We start from the raw sequence: 22,297 nt of genomic DNA on the forward strand, positions 1-22,297 counted from the left end.
AGTACCTGATGTATCTGATGCTGCTGCATTGTACCCTGTCAGCGAAGACTGCTATACCGGCCACTGCTGCATCGTACACAATCGGACAAGTCTGCTATACAGGCCGCTGCTGCATTGTATCCTACCGATCAAACCTACTGTACTGGACACTGTTGCATCATTTCATATTTGCTAAGCTTGCCATATCAGCCATCTCCACTGCACCCAACATATCAATGACTATACGTGTCCAAACCTCTGGGGCCAGCTGTCATGGCACCAGTCTTAATAAGTGGCACCTGGTTTATACCTCAGCAACACAGGCTCTGAGAAACTATAATCAAGCCCTTCTAGTTTTTCTGTGTGCTGTGGCCAGTGGGTCCACTCTTCTCTTGCACCCGCAAGCATTATACCTTGAATATAAATGTCCCATAAAAACGGTCCCCCTTTTGCAAAAGCCATTCAACTTTTGCTGGTCATCTCAGTCTCTAAAATACCTGGGTATTCTCCTTATTCCTGGCTTAAATTCCATCTTTAAATTGAATTTCCTGCCCTTACTCAAGGCCATTAAAGGTGATTGTGCAAGACTGTCCAAAAATTTATTTACCTGGTTTGGTAAATGAGAAATTCTTAAAATGAATGTTCTTTCCCGTACTCTATATCTCCTTCAAACCTTGTGTGTTTACAGCTGGCTGCAGACTTCCTAAAGACCCACTGGCAAGGAGGCCAGGAATCATCAGGCCTTCTGAGGGTCTGGACTGACAGAAATCAGTGTCTGGAGCAAGTCATAGATCCTGGTTGGTGATTCCAGTAAGGCAGTCTTCCTAAGTGTCAGTTGGAGCCTGGCTAAAGCTCCAGAAAAGGTAACCTCACAAATAGGGGTTGTATACTAAATCAGTGAGTGGACAGTGCGATATTTCCACTTGGATACTACTGCTGGGTATAGCATTTTCAATGTGCCATAACAAAAGTTCTTGGACTGTTTAAATAGAAAACCATTCTTGTGTGGCTAGATCTAGCAGCCAAGCAAGTGACCCCATTTCATTCAGTGAGCCCAGCCTCACAGTACATACCTTTTACATACCTCCCAACCGTCCCGGATACAGCGGGACTGTACCGGATTTCAGCGGGTGTCCCGGTGTCACGATCGGGAGGCTTTTATCCTGTGGCTCCGCCCACCCGCTCTCTCCCCGTCTGACTTTGGCTTTGTGTGCTGCCGCTGTTATGGGTGGACGGCAGCAGCACTTTCCTGGAAGCTGGCGCTTTAAATCGGCACCTGCAGCTCAGCCCAGTGCACTCACTGCTCACTGTGGACTGCTTGTGTACGGAAGAAAATCTGTGGGCGGAGCTACCGAGCAACATGCTGAGCTCTGTCCACAGATGCAGAGACTGGAGGAAGAGGAGCTGCAGCACCAACGCTGTATGTGACCCCTCCACCTACCCAACCCCCTCCTCACCAGAGCTATATGCCTCCAGTCACCCCCCTGACCACATCTGTATGCCCCCCTCACCAAATTTGTATGCCCCCCAGCTCCCCCACCAGATCTATATGCCCCCCAGATCTGTATGCCCCCAGCCCCCTCCCACCAGATATGTATCCCCAGCCCCCCTCACCAGATCTGTATGCCCCAGCAGCCCTCTCCTCACCAGAGCTATATGCCTCCAGCCACACACCCCCTCACCAGATCTGTATGCCCCCCAGCCCCCACACCAGATTTGTATGCCCCTTAGCCCCCACACCAGATTTGTATGCCCCCCAGCTCCCCCACCAGATCTATATGCCCCCCAGCACTCCCCATCTCTGTATGCCTCCTGCCCCCTCCCACCAGATATGTATCCCAGCCCCCCTCACCAGATCTGTATGCCCCAGCAGCTCTCTCCTCACCAGAGCTATATGCCTCCAGCCACTCCCACCCCACCAGATCTGTATGCCCCCAGCCCCCTCACCAGATTTGTATGCCCCCCAGCACCCCACAGCTCTGTATGCCTCCAGCCCCCTCCCACCAGATATGTATCCCAGCCCCCCCTCACCAGATCTGTATGCCCCCCAGCCCCCCCACCAGATCTATATGCCCCCCAGCACTCCCCAGCTCTGTATGCCTCCAGCCCCCTCCCACCAGATATGTATCCCAGCCCCCCCCTCACCAGATCTGTATGCCCCAGCCCTCTCCTCACCAGAGCTATATGCCTCCAGCCCCCTCCCACCAGATATGTATCCCCCCCAGCCCTCCCACCAGATCTATATGCCCCCCAGCACCTCCCAGCTCTGTATGCCTCCAGCCCCCCCTCACCAGATATGTATCCCAGCCCCCCCCTCACCAGATCTGTATGCCTCAGCCCTCTCCTTACCAGAGCTATATGCCTCCAGCCACCCCCCCTCACCAGATCTGTATGCCCCAGCCCCCACACCAGATTTGTATGCCCCCATCCCCCCATCGGAGCTGTATGTGCCCCCAGAGCTGTATAAGCCCCAACATCAGTGCTATATGCCCCTTAGTAATATCTATGCTACCAGTAATTTGTATGCCCCACAGTAAAGTTTATTTCCCCCAGTAATGTGTATGCCCCTCAGTGAAAAACACAGACTTTCTTCACTGATGTGTTCAACACACATATGTCCCTTCATACTCTGTGATTCACGGCACACAGTGGTTGTCCATGTGCAATCCGTGATACGTGATCCGTACTCCGTGATTGCACATGGACATATACTCACCTGCCCCCGCTCCTGCTCTCCGTGGTGCTGAAGAGTCCCGCGATTCAGCATCCAGCCACCGCTCTCTCAGCTCTGCAGCTACTTCCGGGTTGGCTCTGGCTGCATAAATTAATATGCATGCCATAATGAGCCGGGCAGGAAGAAGCAGAGAGCAGCTGCCGAACTCAGCATCGCTGGAGAAGGTGAGTTGAAAAAGCTTTTTATTTTAAATGTCCGTGTTTTTCTGGTACATGTTTCATGGATCACACCATAGTGTGGCCTGTGGGACATCAGTGATGCCAGAAAAAAACGGACATGTTTCTGTGCGGCAATCACAGATACGCATGTACGCCGCACGGAGACACGGTCAGTGAAAAATCACTGATGTGTGTGCAGACCCATTGATTATAATGGGTCTGCATAGGTCAGTAATTCTGGTACGCATAAAAACTAGCACATACATACCAGAATCACTGACATCTGAAACAGGCCTAATATGTATGCCCCTCAAGTACTGTCTATGCCCCCAGCCCCTCTTGTGCTGTATGTACTGTAGCCCCCAGCCCCTCCTGTGCTGTATGTACTGTAGCCCCCAGCCCCTCTTGTGCTGTATATACTGTAGCCCCCAGCCCCTCCTGTGCTGTATATACTGTAGCCCCCAGCCCCTCCTGTGCCCCAAGACCCTCCTGTAATGTATATACTATAACCCCAGCCCATCCTGTGCTGTATATACTGTAGCCCCCAGCACCTCCTGTGCTGTATATACTGTAGCCCCCAGCCCCTCCTGTGCTGTATATACTGTAGCCCCAGCCCCTCCTGTGCTGTATATACTGTAGCCCCCAGCCCCTCCTGTGCTGTATATACTGTAGCCCCCAGCCACTCCTGTGCTGTATATACTGTAGCCCCCAGCCACTCCTGTGCTGTATATACTGTATATATACAGTGTATATATATATATATATACATATATATATATATATATATATATATAGTATCTAAAACCCCCATCCTCCCTTGTGATACATACACAGCGGTGTCAGTGTGCACTGTGCGTGGCTAGGTCTGTTAAAGTTATGCCAAGTGATCACATGCTCGAGGAGGAGCTCGACAGAGACAAGCGGGGTAGGTGAGTGCGGCTGCTGCCGGCTTCCCCATATTATTACCTCCAATGTTTGTATATGTATGATGTATATATCTATGTATGTCAGTGTAGATGACTGTGTATAGATTTGTCTGTTTATATGTATTTTAGGGAATTTGTGTTCAAATATGTACCGTATATGTGCGTATGCCTGTGCCCACGATCAGGACTCAGTGTGTCCTGGAGGCAGCGCGTCCTGAACTGCGGGGCTGCACGTCTCCTCCGCAGGTGACCACAGCTGCCTGTGCCCATGATCAGGACTCGTGTCCTGGAGGCAGCGGGTCCTGACCTGCGGGGCTGCACGTCTCCTCCGCAGGAGACCGCAGCTGCCTGTGTCCATGATCAGGACTCGCTGTGTCCTGGAGGCAGCGGGTCCTGACCTGCGGGGCTGCACGTCTCCTCTGCAGGAGACCGCAGCTGCCTGTGCCCATGATCAGGACTCGCTGTGTCCTGGAGGCAGCGGGTCCTGACCTGCGGGGCTGCACGTCTCCTCCGCAGGAGACCGCAGCTGCCTGTGCCCATGATCAGGACTCGCTGTGTCCTGGAGGCAGCGGGTCCTGACCTGCGGGGCTGCACGTCTCCTCCGCAGGAGACCACAGCTGCCTGTGCCCACGATCAGGACTCGTTGTGTCCTGGAGGCAGTGGGTCCTGACCTGCGGGGCTGCACGTCTCCTCCGCAGGAGACCGCAGCTGCCTGTGCCCATGATCAGGACTCGCTGTGTCCTGGAGGCAGCGGGTCCTGACCTGCGGGGCTGCTTGTCTCCTCTACAGGAGACCACAGCTGCCTGTGCCCACGATCAGGACTCGCTATGTCCTGGAGGCAGCGGGTCCTGACCTGTGGGGCTGCAAGTCTCCTCTAAAGGAGCAAATAAATAACGCCACACTGAAGGAAAACAACATAACACCTGGAACATGACCAAGAAAAAAACAGGAAGCGTCATACCTAAAAGCACCATAAGAACCATACAACATGTGTTTGAGCTATCTCATGGTTATCATATTATAATGGGTCAGCAAGCAGAAGATTGGAGGTAAGTGGCTGAGACAGGGACAGGTGAGGAGTGAGCAGAGTGTGATATATTTTTTTAACCTTTCCTGGCTTATATAAATCCAGTAAAATAGCAGCTACCATTTTGCTGGATTCTTATGAATCTAATCCCCTTTAAAATCGGTTTCAGTAGAATCGACAAATTATGTGAAATTGTAAATCAAACTTAATTTGTTTACAATTAATTTTCTAATAAATATACAGCATTGTCGAAATGTTTTAGGCAGGTGAGGAAAATATGCCGAAGAATAAAGAGGAATAAAACAGAAGCAGCCTATAACATGCAAGAAGCTGGTGAAACACAAGGAATGTCGTGCGGCTGAATGAAATCACAGCATCACACCTCCTGCACCGTCTCACTGTTTATGCAAACCTAGAAGAGGAGACAGAGGCTTCTATTATGGGGCATGGAAGTCAGGGGGCTGTGATGACTATCATACTGTGTGAAGAGCTTTGGGGGTATTTTATTTTGTAGGGGGCTGTGTGGTCTATCATACTGTGTGGGGATCTATGGTTGCATCATATGAGGTGTCTGGGGGGCCTGTGGGGATATCATACTCTGTTTGGGCCATCATACTGTGTTTCACGGGGTCCTTCTCTAATCTACATACATAATCACCAGTTTTGTCTGTTCTCCTATTCCATCATGCACCGCTGTAGTCAGTTACGCAGGCGCAGTTTGAACATACACTTTACCGCAGATCGGGGCATGTGGGTCGCCCGAGGACCAGGGGGTACTCAGATCCGGGCCACGGGGTCACTTCTGTGGGTATCACGGTGGCGTGACCCGGTCTGTGATCCCAGGCTCCACAGTAAAAGGGGTTTTGGTAAGGGAGATTGTTTATTGTCCGTGACGCCACCCACGGTTGTGGTGATTGTGGACACCACCGCTGCGATGAAGGTGCGGGACTCCCGGGAACGGTGTTGGGATGCAGCTTAGGATGTTAACCCCTCCGTGGGTAGGGGCAGTTGGTACCGGGGCCCGTTCGGGGATAAGCAGGGAGCAGGGCGCGGTGCGGTGCCTGAGGGCACGGGCGTACTCACAAGTATTTCACACAGAGTCACTGGTAACTAGGAATTGCCGGTGTCCGCAGCCTTCGGTACGGGGGTGTTAGTGTCCCACACACGGTGCAGCAGCTCCTGTTGTTCTTTCCCTGCAGCCAGGTGCCTCTCTCTCCACTCTCTTCCTCTTTCTCCTCAGCCGGGAATGGGGAATCCACTCCCCTGCAGTGATCCGGGTCACCCTAGGTACCGGTGGGCCACTACCCTACCCCGGCTACCTCTGGCCCCTTCCTCACTCACAGCCAGTCCCGGCCCTTTCGGAGCACGCTGTACTATCAGCCTGGGAGCTACAACTCCAGACTCCTCTTCTGTCTGTCTCTCCACACACTCTGCTCCAGCCCCTCCCCTCTGCTCTGCTTTTCTCTTACCCTGGGGGATGTGGTTTGTCCTGCTGCATCGGTGTGGGATCAGGTTACCAAGGAGGATTAACTCTTTCTGTGACAACCTGGCTTTGCCAGGGCGTCACACATGAACTGCGCGTGCGCAAGTAGCGGGAGCTGAGGTCTGTGTCCCGTTGTCTTGGCAGTGAGTCATGCTTCCCGTCTCGCTTTCTCTCCCTCCCCTCCTATCTATGTGAGCAGAGCAGAGCCGAGCGCGCTACTTCAAATGGCTCTGACTCTGTGCTGCTGCATAGTATGGGTCGGCGGCAGCAGCACTTCCCTGGCTGCCAGCGCTTTGAACCCGGCACCTGCAGCCCAGAGTGTACTACTGACCACTCAGCTGCTTCTGTACGGAAGTTGAAGAGACTGGAGGGAGAGGAGCCGCAGCACCGAGGAACGTCACCGGGTCCTGCGCTGTATGTGGGCCCACCCCTACCCAGAGCTGTATGCCCCCCTGCCCCTCCCACCAGATCTGTATGCCCTCGGGCCCCCCACCACCGATCTGTATGCCCCCACTGTATGCCCCCAGCCCCTCTCACCAGATCTGATACACTGTGCGCGCGCACACACACACACACTCACCTGTCCCCAGCGATGCGTCCCCGGCACTGAAGTCCCCAGCGCTACTCCGGCTTCCAGCTCCTCTGTGGACTGAATATTCAGTATGCAGTGAGTATAATGAGCGGCGGTCAGGAGCGGGTGACAGCAGAGCCAGAGACAGCACCGCTGGAGAGAGGTAAATAAAGACACGTGTTTTCTCCGGGGGGGGAGGGGAAAAGAGACTGAGAGAGAATACACACACATATACACAGACGCCACCTGCACGCAGCATACAGCCATATACACACACACATATACACAGACGCCACCTGCACACAGCATACAGCCGTATACACACACACATATACACAGATGCCACCTACACAGCGTACAGCCATATACACACACACATATACACAGACGCCACCTACACACAGCGTACAGCCATATACACATACACACAGACACGTACACAGCGTACAGCCATATACACACATACACAGATGCCACCTACACACTGCACACAGCAATATACACACTCATATACACAGACGCCACCTACACACAGCATATAGCCATATACACACACAGACACCTACACACACCGGACAGCCATATACATACACATATGCACAGACGCCACGTACACACAGCATACAGCCATATACACACACATATACACAGACACCACCTACACACAGCGTACAGCCATATACATGCACATATACACAGACGCCACCTACACACAGTGTACAGCCATATACACACATATATAGACAGACACCACCTACACACAGCGTACAGCCATATACACACACATATCCACAGACACCACCTACACACAGCGTACAGCCATATACATGCACATATACACAGACGCCACCTACACACAGTGTACAGCCATATACACACATATATAGACAGACACCACCTACACACAGCGTACAGCCATATACATACACAGATGCCACCTACACACAGCGTACAGCCATATACACACACATACACAGACACTACCTACACACAGCGTACAGCCATATACACACACATACACAGACACCACCTACACACAGTGTACAGCCATATACACACAAATATACACAGATGCCACCTACACACAGCGTACAGCCGTATACATACACAGACGCCACATACACACAGCGTACAGCCATATACACACACATACACAGATGTCACGGGCGGGGAGGAGGGCGTCAGCACACCGCGCTCGCCCCCTTCTGCTCGGGTCCGGCGGCCGCTGCTCAGTGGTGGCTCGAGCCGTAGGCCGGATCCCGGGGGTTTCTCGAGCGGCACTCCTCGCCCGTGAGTGAAAGGGGTTTGTTGGGTGCGGGGATTGTTATAGTTCGTGACGCCACCCACGGTTGTGGTGATTCCACCACCGCTGCTCAATGCGGGGGTCCCGGGGATGGTGATGCGGAGCAGCCAGGTGTTGTGTTGCCCCTCCGTGGGCAGGGGTTGGTGATCCCGGGGCCCGGTGATGGTTTGTGAGGTGCGGGGCCTGGTGGGCGCAGGGACGCGGGGGCAGCGCTGTGCCTTGCGGCACTGTGGTACTCACTCAGCCTGAGACACGGACACAGTTTGTACGGTAAACCAAACGGCTGGTAGGACGGTCCCACAGACGGCTGCACCTGCACTCCCGGTAGGTGACGGTGATGTCCCTCTTCCTTGCACCTATGGTTGACTTGTGGTAGCGGTGGATTCCCTCCGGTTACCCGCTCCCCGACTACAATCTGGGCCGGAGGAGCTCTACACTTTGCCCGCAGGCGCTGGCCCTGAGAAACTGGTGCCTTGGCGGTGGCGGTGTCTCTCTGCTTCAGGTTGAGCTGTTGCCTTCAATCGGGACTTGGTTGCTGGGGGATCTACGTCCCCTTCACTGACGGATTCGGCAAATTTGGCGACTCCTAGCCTTGCCGGGGTCCGAGAGGCCCCTGCCCTGGTGCTGACTGTCCTTCGGAACACTGCTCCAGACCACCGGGCACACAGCCAACGGGGTCCTTCCAGGAACTTCCAAACGGTCCCCCTCCAGACAGTCACCGCCGTCGCTGACCTTGCTGATCTGGCCCTACACAAAGCTGGACCCTTCAGGCTTTCCTTCCTTCTTGTCACCTCACTTGCTTTCCTCCTTTTCCACTTTTCTACTTTCACTTAGTTGTTTACTCCTTTCTAGCCCTCAGCTAGACTTCACTCTTGCCCTGCCTGGGCTTAACTGCCTGGTTTCTCCCGCCTCCAGAACTGTGATCTCCTTGGTGGGCAGAGCCAACCGCCTGGCCCACCCCCTGGTGTGCATCATCAGCCTCTGGAGGAAGGCAACAAGGATTTGTAGTTTAGCTGTGATGTGCCTACCTGGAGTGTGGGGTGTGGTGGTGTTGTGACCTGTGACCCCTGGCTTGCCCAGGGCGTCACATTCCCCCTTAGCAAAATGCAGACCGTCCGCGGGCTGCCGTCCTACACCGGTTTTATTTTTCTGAAAAAGATAACATTTGGAAAATCAACATATATACATTTTTAATAACTCTTCCCAAGACGGGAGGCACATTTCTTAAACGTTGCAACGGTTTACGGTTACGGTTTCCGCTGTCTCCCACCCAAGCAGTTTGGCCCTGATGCTGCCCCTAAAGCCCAGGCAACACCCCTTGACCCACAGTCCAGCACAAGTTACCCGAGCGGGATCTGTCCTTCCCCTCCAGAGGGTAGCCACCGGTTCCTTTGGTGGCTGGGCCCCAGCCTGCTCTGCTGAGGGCCCTCCCTCCAACCTGCCTCTCCGGAGGCGGCATTGCGGAAAACGGTAACGTTAACCAACATATTTACAAGCCACTAACGTCTGTGGTTGCCCTGCAAGTTCACGGGCTTGTCCATGGATAGTTCCCATGCCATTTTTAAACGGTCCCCACGGGGACAACGGTGCCGGCTCCGGCCGGTTCAATCACTACAGACAATCTGGTGAAAACTCGGTAATCATCATTTTCATTTTTCAAAACTCTTCAACAAACAAACAGTGGTGGTCCCAACGGGGACTGGACAATGGTGCTCCGCTGCCCTACTCCGGTCCTTCTGCTGCTTCATCTGAGGGAGGGGGTGCAGGGCTCACCTTTCTCTCTTTGCTGCTCCTGAGCTTTACATCCAGGGCAAACCACCCCCTCTCTCCGCAGTGTCGGGTGTACCGCACCATGTCTCCCGGTATGAGGTTACGGCCAGGATGCTCCTCGGGCAGGTGGGCATTCACATCCCGCCGGGCTACAAACACTTCGGCCTCCAAGCCCGGTTCATATATAAACCCGTAGCCCCGGCGGACATCAAACCGCCTCACCTGCCCCTCGTACAACGGGCCCCGGACACGGAAGGTCGCTTGCCGAAGATTTTCTTTTTCCCGAATGGCTCGGGCCACCAGCTCGGCTTTCCTTCTCTCCCTCTCCGCGATCTCCAGGCCCAGCTTTGTCGGCTCCCTTTCCCAATATGGCGCTGCTGCCAGCTCCGGCGCACGGGTCGGGCCCCGTGGGACATCCAGAACGTTACCCACTGTCAGGAAGGTGGGCGGCGTATCCCGCGGTGTCATGGCCTTGGGCGCTGCCCTGCAGCAACAACCCGGCGCCACCTCAGCCGAGGTGTGGGGGATGGGCACAGGGGCTTTCCGCAGCTGGGCCTTCGGCTCGGAGCGGGTCATCGGCTCCGGCTCGGGAAACTGCTCGGGGACTGTCTCTGGCACAATCTTCGGGGCCTTCCATGGCAACACCTCCGGTTTGCTACGGGCTCCGGCTACAGGTCGGTCCGCTGGGGCGGACGGGTTGGGTATCGCTACCGGTTGCGGTGGTAGCGGGCCTAGTGGCGGGGTCACGGCCCCCGAGACGGGTGGCGAGGGAGGCAACGGGGGGAGAGGGCTTGGACCGGGTCCCTCAGCCGCAGCGACCGGTCCCTCCGGGACATAGGGGCGTGGGTCACTCACCCTCCCTTCCTCCGCTTCCTCCTCGCGTCTCCGCACGGTGGCTATAACGTCCGCCATGTCGGTCTCCCACTCCTCCAAGAGGAGCTGCATCTTAACCTGCAGCCTTAGGTGGAGCTGCGCGGTCCGGATTTCCACCCACGCTGCGGTTCCCGGCGCGGGGGCCACGGTGTTTCGGGACGGCATCCACATGGTGACTTTCTCTTTTCTTTCCAGGAACGGTATGCTTGCAGGGTCCTGGCGTCCCTGCTTTTATAGCCGCAGCTACATGCGGCCAGCCGCCATCGCGTCCCCCTTAGCTCTTTCCGGCCCCTCCTCTCTCGGGGCGGGGTCTTAGCCTTCGCGCCTCTACTGCTCGAGAAGACGCTCGAGCGGGAACTTTTCGCGCCAAAGATGGCGGCTTCTGCAATTTTTCTGCCGGATACCTCCGGCGGTGACAAGGCGCATCTCTACCAGACGGCAGAGCGGTAAGATCCTGTTTGTGACGCCAAGTTGTCGCGGGCGGGGAGGAGGGCGTCAGCACACCGCGCTCGCCCCCTTCTGCTCGGGTCCGGCGGCCGCTGCTCAGTGGTGGCTCGAGCCGTAGGCCGGATCCCGGGGGTTTCTCGAGCGGCACTCCTCGCCCGTGAGTGAAAAGGGTTTGTTGGGTGCGGGGATTGTTATAGTTCGTGACGCCACCCACGGTTGTGGTGATTCCACCACCGCTGCTCAATGCGGGGGTCCCGGGGATGGTGATGCGGAGCAGCCAGGTGTTGTGTTGCCCCTCCGTGGGCAGGGGTTGGTGATCCCGGGGCCCGGTGATGGTTTGTGAGGTGCGGGGCCTGGTGGGCGCAGGGACGCGGGGGCAGCGCTGTGCCTTGCGGCACTGTGGTACTCACTCAGCCTGAGACACGGACACAGTTTGTACGGTAAACCAAACGGCTGGTAGGACGGTCCCACAGACGGCTGCACCTGCACTCCCGGTAGGTGACGGTGATGTCCCTCTTCCTTGCACCTATGGTTGACTTGTGGTAGCGGTGGATTCCCTCCGGTTACCCGCTCCCCGACTACAATCTGGGCCGGAGGAGCTCTACACTTTGCCCGCAGGCGCTGGCCCTGAGAAACTGGTGCCTTGGCGGTGGCAGTGTCTCTCTGCTTCAGGTTGAGCTGTTGCCTTCAATCGGGACTTGGTTGCTGGGGGATCTACGTCCCCTTCACTGACGGATTCGGCAAATTTGGCGACTCCTAGCCTTGCCGGGGTCCGAGAGGCCCCTGCCCTGGTGCTGACTGTCCTTCGGAACACTGCTCCAGACCACCGGGCACACAGCCAACGGGGTCCTTCCAGGAACTTCCAAACGGTCCCCCTCCAGACAGTCACCGCCGTCGCTGACCTTGCTGATCTGGCCCTACACAAAGCTGGACCCTTCAGGCTTTCCTTCCTTCTTGTCACCTCACTTGCTTTCCTCCTTTTCCACTTTTCTACTTTCACTTAGTTGTTTACTCCTTTCTAGCCCTCAGCTAGACTTCACTCTTGCCCTGCCTGGGCTTAACTGCCTGGTTTCTCCCGCCTCCAGAACTGTGATCTCCTTGGTGGGCGGAGCCAACCGCCTGGCCCACCCCCTGGTGTGAATCATCAGCCTCTGGAGGAAGGCAACAAGGATTTGTAGTTTAGCTGTGATGTGCCTACCTGGAGTGTGGGGTGTGGTGGTGTTGTGACCTGTGACCCCTGGCTTGCCCAGGGCGTCACACAGACACCACCTACACACAGCGTACAGCCATATACACACATATACACAGACACCACCTACACACAGCATACAGCCATATACACACACATATCCACAGACACCACCTACACACAGCGTACAGCCATATACATGCAGATATACACAGACGCCACCTACACACAGTGTACAGCCATATACACACATATATAGACAGACACCACCTACACACAGCGTACAGCCGTATACATACACAGATGCCACCTACACACAGCGTACAGCCATATACACACACATACACAGACACCACCTACACACAGCGTACAGCCATATACACACATATACACAGACACCACCTACACACAGCATACAGCCATATACACACACATATCCACAGACACCACCTACACACAGCGTACAGCCATATACATGCACATATACACAGACGCCACCTACACACAGTGTACAGCCATATACACACATATATAGACAGACACCACCTACACACAGCGTACAGCCGTATACATACACAGATGCCACCTACACACAGCGTACAGCCATATACACACACATACACAGATGCCACCTACACACAGTGTATAACCATATACACACACATACACACATGCCACCTACACACAGCGTACAGCCACCTACACACAGCGTAGAGCCATATACATACACAGACACCTACACACAGCATACAGCCATACACACTTATACACAGATGCCACCTTCTTACAGCGTACAGCCATATACACACACATATACACAGACGCCACCTACACACAGTGCATAGCCATATACACACACATATACACACAGACACCTACACACAGCGTACAGCCATATACACACAGACACGTACACAGCATACAGCCATATACACACATACACAGACACCACCTACACACTGCGCACAGCCATATACACACACACACACACACATATACACAGAAGACACGTACACACAGATGCAATGTACACACAGCATACAGCCATATACACACATATACACAGATGCCACGTACACATAGCGTACAGCCATATTCACACTTTTACAGACGCCATGTACATACAGCGTACAGCTATATACACACACACAGACACCTACACACAGTGTACAGCCATATGCACACACATATACAGCTACATAGATATTTGCCAGTTGCAGATGTAACCATATTTCACAATGTACTGTGGCACTGTAAGTTGTGCAGCCAAAGTTCACGCCCACATCATTGCCATGGTAACCAGGGACAACAGTGTAGATGGAACCAAATTGGGGGCTAAGCACGAATTTGTTCCCAGTCTAACATTGTGCTATCCATACCACATCTAGGTATAATGAGGTGTAGTGAGCAGTAGGGAGGCGTGGCCGGGTATGTCCGCCCTTGCCTGACATCGCCATGCCTTGAGCGATGTTGCGGCGAGCGACGAGACATAGCGGCACTGACGAGAGACAGAGAGAGAAAGAAAAAAAATACATACACATTATGTTTATTTACAATAAAAATACACACAGCCTTTAACATATTTAATTAGCCCCAAAAAGTGCAAATGGTGTGACACATGTCCACTGCTCCTGTCAGCACCAATAAGAATAGGTAGATGTTCATTTCACTGCACTCCCGATGCGATAGCATCGGGCCTATTTCTAGCATCACATAATCAACAGAGTGAGAGATGATCTAACAATCCAAAGAATATTTATTCCGTGCAATCCAGAATGTTCATCAAATAATCCACCACACAGAGGGTAAAATAGTCCAGTAATGGGATAAATGTCCCAGGGATAAGTCACAATCCTCCAGCAGTCCTTTTCCAGGAAAATCGGGGTTTCTCAATGGCTCTCTGGGGTGCTGCCTGTAGCTGCAGCTTCTTCCCCAGATGATCAATCTTACTCCTTCTCTCTTCCCTTTCTCAGACAGACTGAATAATCTCCCAGGTGTGCAGAGAGTTTAGTAAATCCCAGGCCCCTCTTCCCCAGACTTAGGGACTAAAGCCTGACGAGGGTGATTTACCTAACTTAACAGGACAATGTACATAAGATGGACAGAGCACCACGCCTAAAATACGAACTTACACACAATTATACACAGCCCCTTATATTCCACCATTACACTGTGTCAATACAAAATATCAGTTCAGGGTCTGACTATTATGGCAATGTGTTATTTCCTTAAACAGTAAGAAGTTATAGTCTGAAAAAGTGTCCAGCGTCACAATTGCAAGAATTCTAATTTTTAGTTTAATACAATGTGATATGTAAGTAAAAAAAAATTAACGATTTATAAAAATGATACACTTAACACAAAAGCCTGATTTAAACTATAGGTAATCTTCTGATAACATCCCTTTTAAAGTTGGCAGGTATGCCCTTCTGTGATTGTGCCCATATGCTATGATAGGATTTTTGATATGGGGCACTATGGTTTCAATATATGCCACGGCTCAGGGGCATTAAGAATATAAAGAGGCACTGAGGGTCATTATTATAAGAAGGCGCAATGAGGGGCATTATATAAGAAGGCATAATAGAGGATCATTATCTTTACAAAATATGAAAAGCACAGCAGGCACTATTATAAGAGAGGGTTTTTTTATCATTGTTGCCTATGCTGTGACTTCATACCACTGAAAATCTCTGGCTGTTTCTCCTTTAAACATATGGGCATTAGAACTCAATCGAATTATGCAAATGGAGGAGGTGTTGAAGGCTTGGATCACCCAGATGCTTTTCTTTGTACCTGGAAAGCATGGTGGAGCTGCAGAGACTTGGACATTTTTCATGGGGTCCTCAGGCCGACATGCTAAGTTATGTCATGATTTTGTCCTATTCCCTCTCCCCTTGTTTTTTTTCTTTTATTCCTTTTTCTCTTCTCGTTATAGCGTTCTTTTTTACTCTTTCCTATTATCCAACGTCCTTGCTTTTTTCTTCCTCTTTTTCCTTCTTGTGAGTTTTCATGTTTATAAATCTCCTGTGTTAATTACTCACTCTTTGCATGCTTCCTCTACCTGTGCTTGCGCCAGAACGTTGAGATTGTAATATATTTCTACAGCGCTATATTCTATTAGGATTTACGTTTTACTGTTCGATCACTATATGCATAAATACTGTCTGTCTAGGCTATTCATCTCTTTAGCAAACCCTTAAACTGTACCTATAATTAGTTTTTTCCGTGATCTGTACCCATTTTCTTTGTTTTCTATTGTTTAAATCACTGGTATACATTTTATGAATGTTTATTTATCTAGTCTACAATCACCATTAACACAGTATAAATCAAAAAAGGGAAAAAGCTCTCATGGTGAAAAAATCACTATGACTAAATTCGCCTTGGAGATATGCCACAACAAATTTCTTTTTTTCCGTATTCTATTAGATTAGCATTGCTTTAAGTAATTTCCCATAGTCTTATAATTGTAAAAAATACCATTAAGGATTCCTGCATAGTGAGAATATACAAAGGATGCTGAAATTGATTTTACTGTGCTGTTTCTTAGAGGCCATATTGCGGAAAACATATTGTAGTTTAATGCATCTCCATAATCCTATTCTGTATCATTTCAACATTAATAACTTCAGCTTAAAACTCATGGATTATTGGTAGAAAGCAGTCCAATAATTGTTCTCTAGTCTGTAAATATTTTATGTCTAACGATTAATCCATTTAGCTATGATAATGAGTGTATTGAGATATATGCAGTAATTAGCTGAGTATATCATGATATAGCCTATTTGTAACATTGGTGGAAAATAATTTACACATAAATGTAAGAATTCATTATAGAATATGTCAGTATATTCAGATCTTTTCTTCTTTAACCCTCAACTGGTGAGGTGGGGTTTGCAACACACCAGGGAAATTTTGTTCAGTTGGCATTCATTGGAAAATGCTGGTATGAATCATCAATGTATTACATTTTTCGATACTTGTGGGTGTCAAAAAATTTGGTATACTCATGTGTAATCAATCGCCAATAAGAAAACAATTAAAACAAACGTGATCTTTGCTTTTGCTGCAAAAATTAGAGATTTCTAAACACTTGGGTATAGGAAGCCCCACATCACCAGTTGCATGACAAAAATCCTACCTCACCAGTTGAGGGTTATTACATCTCATTTGATTCATTTATGGGTAGCTGTACAGAAAGGAAGGGAAACTATTGGAAAAACACAAAATTGGCATGCAGTATTTACACTGTGTGCACAATTATTAGGCAATTTGTATTGTTGATGAATAATTTTACTATTGAACAACCACAGTGCTGTTTGTCTTCCAAAAAGTTAACAAACCTGAAACTAGAAAGTAGCAGTGAGGTTTTGGCTTTGTTAGGAGAATATCTATGAGTGCATAATTATTGGGCAACTATTAGTGTGCATTTTATTATCTCAATTATTTATTTTTATCTGTTAAAATGAGAGTAATCAGCAAAACAACTCAAAGTGTACAAAAATACATTTCTAACATTTCCCAAAAAATATCAGTGACCAATTTAGCCCCTCTTCTTTTTAATAGCAATCATAAACCTTCCATCTATGGAGTCTGTCAGTGTCTTAATCTGTTGACGATTATCTTTTTGGGCAGCACCAACCACAGCCTCCCAGAAACTTTTCAGAGAGGTGACTGTTTTTCTTCACTGTAAATTTACAGTTTAAGAAGGTTCTCAATAGGGTTTAGGTCAGGTGAGGACAGGGGCCATATCATTATTCTTTCATCTCTTCATCTCTAACCAAGCAGTGGGGTACTTCTTTGCATGCAATGGAGCATTATCTTGTAGAAAAATGAAGGTATTCTTGAAAGATGCAGACTTATTACTTTACCACTGTTGAAGAAAGTGCCTTCGAAAAACTGGCAGTACTTTCCGGTGTTGATTTTGAGTCCATCTTCAAAACAGAAAGCTTCAACTATCCCATTTTTTTATAAATACAACCCCAGGGGGCATGGCTATTGGAGTGGAGACGGTGGCATCTATTTTTGCAATTATGTCCCATAATTCCTCGTTTTCTGAATCAAATGGATATTTCCTTTTCCTTTCTTTCGGAATGAAGACCTTTTTATCCGTTCTCTTCCATTCCCGCTTGATTAAAGCCGTGATGTTTTTATGGACTGGGAAGCATTTCTGTACGTGCCAAGCCCAAACATTATGTCCTGAATAGATCTCCTGGGTGCTGTTGTGGAAATGGGAAAAATTGGCCCTTCTCCACTACAACACCCATGAGAGAGAGTCCACCCACCCCGAAGGACAGGAAACCTACAGCTCTTAAAAGTTGGAACCTCTCTATATGCTTCAGTAAGTTTCCTGTCCTTCAGGAAAAAGATTTACCTGATAGCCATCTCCAGGGAGGGGTGGGAGCAGAGCCTGGTTCGGCGTCAGTGCGTTCCCTGCACAGACCCCTGGCAGCACTAAGAAAGAGGAGCACGGCCTTCTGGAAACCTGGGGGCCAGAGTGGTTGGCAGCTGAGGAGGCCTCCAGAGGAATGCTGATGCCACTTGGATGATCTGGCGCTGTCTGCAAATGGTCGGTGACCCGAACTGGAAGGGGAGCACTTCCAGCTTCCGGTAACATCACGGCAGTGAGAAACCACCCCAGATTGAAACTTGCTACAGGAGGAATGGTGCTTTGCCAACATGGAGCAGCCTGCAGAGACTGTGGAAGTGACTGCACCTCCAAACCTGGTATTCTGGCTCCTTGGTGGGTGAGTCCAGGGGGTTCCCTGATGAAGCTGTGATTGATTGTCTACATGTCTGTTCTGTTGTGTTTTGTCTAGGACAAGCCTAAGAAATCACTGTCCAAGACAAAACATAGAGAATGTGCCCTATGTATATCTAAACTGGCCGCTACCTATAATAAGAAGTTGTGTTAGACCTGCATAGACAAGACACTGTTGGATGAGTCCCCATCCCTCAAAGTAGTTGGAATCACTAATTAATGAGGTGAAGAAATCTTTGAGTGAGGTTATGCCGGACACTTCTTCAGGGAGACATATGACCACAGGAGACTCCCGCCCAGAAGATGACGGAGAAAAAGGGGCGATCGATACATTTTAGTCAGATCACTCCTCATCCCCATCATCCTTGGACACTGAAGGAGGGCAGCCGTGCTTCCCTATAGAGGATATGGGAAGGCTAATAAAGGCGATGAGGGCTACCATCAGAATTGAGGACGTCAGAGAGCCCAAATCCATTCAGTACATGAGTTTGGGGGGCTGGAGGCACATAAACCTAAATGCTTCACAATCCATAAAAACATCATGGCTTTAATCAAGCGGAAATGGAAGAAACCAGATAAAAAGGTCTTCATTCCGAAAGAAATAAAAAAAGGAAATATCCATACGATTCTGAAGACGCAGAAGTATAGGAAAAAATTCCAAAAATAGATGCTGCTGTCTCCAAGGTACGAGGGGCTGCTGATAAGTCTTTGGCTTTACCCAGAAAGAAACGAGATAGGATGATGAAACTTTACATTTATTCCACATACTCTCCACTGATGTCAACACACTTCTTACATTAGTATTCCAAGTTCTATAAGCCTAGCAAAAAGAAAGATTTCGGTTGTGCCTCAAACCAGGCATCCGTAGCAGCCATGGCATCAGAAATGGTGTGAAATTTGGTACCCTTGAGGTGTTTCTTCAGGTTTGGAAACCGATGATAGTTGGAAGGAGCTAGATCTGGTGAATAAGGTGGAGGGTCAACCAGCTGGAAGCCCAGCTCTGCCAGTTTTGCTGTGGTTGCTTGTGCAGTGTGAGAGGAATCGTCTTGTAGGAACAAGATTTCTTTGCACAGCTTGCCGCACCTTCAAAGCTGCCTTCATTTGGTCCAAAAGTTCATTATAACACCTTGCATTGATGGTGGAACCCTTTTGAAGGTAGTCCACTAGCAGCACGCCCTCCTTATTCTAGAACACAGACGTCATCATCTTAGTGGCTGATTTTTGTACCCTGAACTTCTTTGGATGAGGAGAACTACTGTGCCTCCATTCTTAACACTAGAAGTCCCAGAGAGGGGTCATTTAATATTTCTACCTTTGGAATGGGGGGAGTTCGAAATTTCTGGGACTTCTAGTGTTAATAAATCCAGGTCTCATACATAGTGACCAGCCGATCAAGAAAGTTCTTATCAGTCCAGAAACTCTGACAAATGGACCGGGAAGGTTTCACTCGCATGGTTCTTTGATCTGTTGTCAAACATTTGGGGACCCATTTTGCAGATAGCTTCCTCATGTCCAAATGTTCATGTTAATCACACAAAGACATTCACGGGAAATCCCCATGATGTCTGCTATTGCTTTAGCTGAAATTTGTCTCCAGTATGACATTGTGCACAGTATCGACGATCTCCGGAACAACAACCACTCTTGGTTGTCCAGGACATTCCTCATCATTGGTGCTGAAGTGGCATGTTTTAAATTTGGCAACCCAGTTCTTAACTGTGGAATATGAAGAGCATTGATCTGCGACATATCACCATGAATATCTTTTGCGGACTTTCCTTGCAGAATCAAGAATTTTATCACTCCTCTGCTCTCAGTTGGTGTGAATATCGCATTAGACTCCCCCATTTTGTTTCCCTGCATGTGTAGAATAAGCAACAAACAGAAAATTTTGAAAACATACTGTATATTAGACACATAAGACTTTTATGTGATATAACATTTATTACCATAGAAACAAAAAAAGTTCACAAAGCCAAAGACTTATCAGCAGCCCCTCATATCCAGGACTACGGCTCTCCCCTTTAAAGACGCAGGATTACTAAAAGATCCCTTTTTCAAGAAAGCGGACAGTTTCCTGAAGAGGGCCTGGAAATTGAGGGCAGCGGCTTTCAAACCCAACATTGTAGCAACGTGCACTGCTTGATCGCTAAGCGTGTGGCTGGGTCAGCTGGAAACACAGATAAAGGACAAGTGCCAAAGAGACCAGGTGCTTTCTAATCTCCTGGTTATTAAAACATTGGCAGATTTTCTGGCTGATGTATTGGTGGATGCTGTGAGGCTCACTGCACGGACTTCTTCCCTCTCAAACTCTGTCAGGAGAGCATTATGGTTGAAGAGCTAGAAGGGAGACTTCAACTCCAAGTCAAGGCTCTGTGAGGTCTCCTGTGAAGGAGAACTCCTCTTTAGAAAGGGCCTCGATGAAATATTGGAGAAGGCATCTTATTCCAAGAAGGGATTCCCAAAGGCTAACCTCCCAGACTTTAGGAGATCGTTTAATCCCGGCAAGAGAACTAGGCAACCCAGAGACCTGAAAAAGGAAGTCAGAACTGGAAGGAGAGACCCAGAATAAAAAAATCCAAAATGAAGGGTGTTTTTTTCAGGGCCTTCAGAAAACGCAGAAGACAATGATGCCAGATAGATGGGAGGCTGTTGAGGTTCCTTCCTGTGTGAGAGAAGATTTCGGTGAGGCGTTGGATTCTGGGCATGGTAGCCAAGGGATTGAAGCTCAAGTTTACCATCCTTCCCCATGCAGATTCATGATTATGAATACCCAGAGCTTGAGGAAGGGGGGGCAGCAGGCTTTAGAAGATGAAGTGATTGCAGAAAGGCGTGCTCACCCCGGTTCTGGAAGGAGAAAAAGCGAAAGGTTTTTACAGCCCACTCTTCTTAGTAAAAAAGCAAGATGCATCCTTCAGAATCATCTTAAATTTGAAGGGTCTAAATCAATTTATAATACAGAAGTACTTCATCATGGAGACAGTTGCCACGGCCGTAAGGCTTCTATACCTAGATTGTTTCATGGCAACTACAGACCTCAAGGATGCCTATTATCATATGCCTATTTTTCAGGGGCATCAGAGGTTTCTCAGGGTAGCAGTATATCTTCAGCAACAGCTTACCCATCTGCAGTTTCGAGCCCTACCTTTCGGTCTTTCAATGGCCCCCAGAGTGTTTACAAAGCTGGTGGCAGAAATGTCGGATCACATCAGGGAGAAGGATATGCTTTTCATACCCTACCTAGATGGCTTCTTAGTGGTAGGGAGATCACACTCAAGGTGTAGGGAGGCAATAGGTCTGGTCTTGGATATTTTCGCAGAGCTCGGCTGGCTTATAAATACAGAAAAATCAAGACTCGATCCCAAACAGATACAGATCTTCCTAGACATTCTCCTGGATTCCAGACGGCAGAGGTCATTCCTTCCGGACGAAAAATAGAAAGACTAAGGGAACTAGTACTGAACCTGATTATCAACCCAGTTACCACTCTCAGGAGAGCAATGTCAGCCCTTGGATCCCTAACATCCTGTATCCTTGCGGTTAACTGGACCAGAAGCCATTTTTTCAAGCTCCAATCGGAAATCTTAAGGGAAATGGAGGTCAGCGATAGGCTGGACAGAAAGATTTCTGTCTCCCAATCCACCAGGGTGTCACTATACTGGTGGCTGGAAATAGACAACCTCTGCAGAGGCGTGCCATGGGAAATAAAGAACCCAGTTATTATAACAACAGACGCAAGTGTCTGGAGGTGGGGGGGATCACACTGAAAGGAAGGTCCTTCAATGTGAATGGTTAAGAGAATTGAAGAAAGCATCTTCCAATCTAAGAGAGCTGTCAGTCATAAACATGGCACTCAAGGGAGCCTTGCGAGACGCCATGTAAAGGACCTGTCTGCCAACATGACAGCAGTAGGGTAGCCTACATAAACAAACAGGGGGGGGCAAGATCCAGGAGGCTCATGGCAGTAGCAGAGGAGATATTTGTTCTGGCTGAATCAAAATTTCAGTCATTGACCGCAAATTTTCTAAAAGGCAGAGAAAACTTGAGGGCAAACTTACTCAGCTATTACCAGC

The sequence above is a fragment of the Anomaloglossus baeobatrachus genome, chromosome 6, assembly GCF_048569485.1.
Source record: "Anomaloglossus baeobatrachus isolate aAnoBae1 chromosome 6, aAnoBae1.hap1, whole genome shotgun sequence".
Lineage (NCBI taxonomy): Eukaryota > Metazoa > Chordata > Amphibia > Anura > Aromobatidae > Anomaloglossus > Anomaloglossus baeobatrachus.